A 1,038-nucleotide genomic window follows, 5' to 3' on the forward strand; every position below is an offset into this window, starting at 1 on the left:
CGGTTGTCAAAGCGATGTTGGGGGGAAAAACACAGATACACAAACATAAACATACACACGTACATATATACGACGGGCTTCTTTCAGTTTCCGTCTACCAAATCCACTCACAACGCTTTGGTCGGCCGGAGGCTATAGTAGAAAACACTTGCCCAAGGTACCACGCAGTGGGACTGAACCCGAATCCATGTGGTTCGTAAGCAAGCTACTTACCACACAGCCACTCCTACGCCTATAAATATGTGACGCTTACAGCATTTAGGTTTCTCAAGCGGTCACCCATCTAAGTACTAACTAGGCTCGACGTTGTTTAACTTCGGTGATCGGACGAGAACCGGTGCTTTCAACATTATATGGCCGTAATGTACAGTAAACGTAAACATATTCACAAAGACCAAATGCATATGTGAATAAAGTGGTAATATTAAGACCAAAAATGGAAATGTACAGTTTGATCGTCATAGGCATTTAAATTAATTGAATGCATACACGGTGATGAGAATGGATCTACTATTCGCAATTTAGAAGATGCTAACAGAAAGAAAATATTATTAATAGAAGAAAAGGTAAACATTCTTCAAAATATGGAAAGATAACTGGGTGTAATTAAAATGAAATAACTAGCATCTAGTCGACCAATCAAGATCATTGTTCCATTACTAAAGAAACACGAGTGCACGTTATTTAAGTCCATAATCTTGTGTCATATGACTAAAATACTAAGCATTCAGCAAAAAAATTACAGCAAGAATATATGAAGAAATGCATTAACTGCAAACTGATTCAAACACCAGAAATGGAAAATGATGAAGGAATATTTAACCTAAGAACCATACGTGAATGAGCTCTAAACATAAATCAAGAAATTTACATATTCTTCATACTTTATAACAAGGTATTTGACAGAGAAAACTATTAAAAGATTATTAGATACTATAAAAAACTCAGGATAGGTGATGACGTCTTCCAAATAATGATAAAACGTATGCTAGGAGGAAACAATACTGGTAAGAACTAAACTGGGTAAAATCTTACAAT

General features: G+C 35.7%; 1 pseudogene; it reads right to left on the reverse strand.

Annotated features, from left to right (window-relative positions):
* Positions 1-246: 246 nt before the first annotated feature.
* LOC115220777 lies at positions 247-365 on the reverse strand (annotated as a pseudogene).
* Positions 366-1,038: the final 673 nt, after the last annotated feature.

Source organism: Octopus sinensis, linkage group LG1 (genome assembly GCF_006345805.1).
Source record: "Octopus sinensis linkage group LG1, ASM634580v1, whole genome shotgun sequence".
NCBI classification, from domain to species: Eukaryota; Metazoa; Mollusca; class Cephalopoda; order Octopoda; family Octopodidae; genus Octopus; species Octopus sinensis.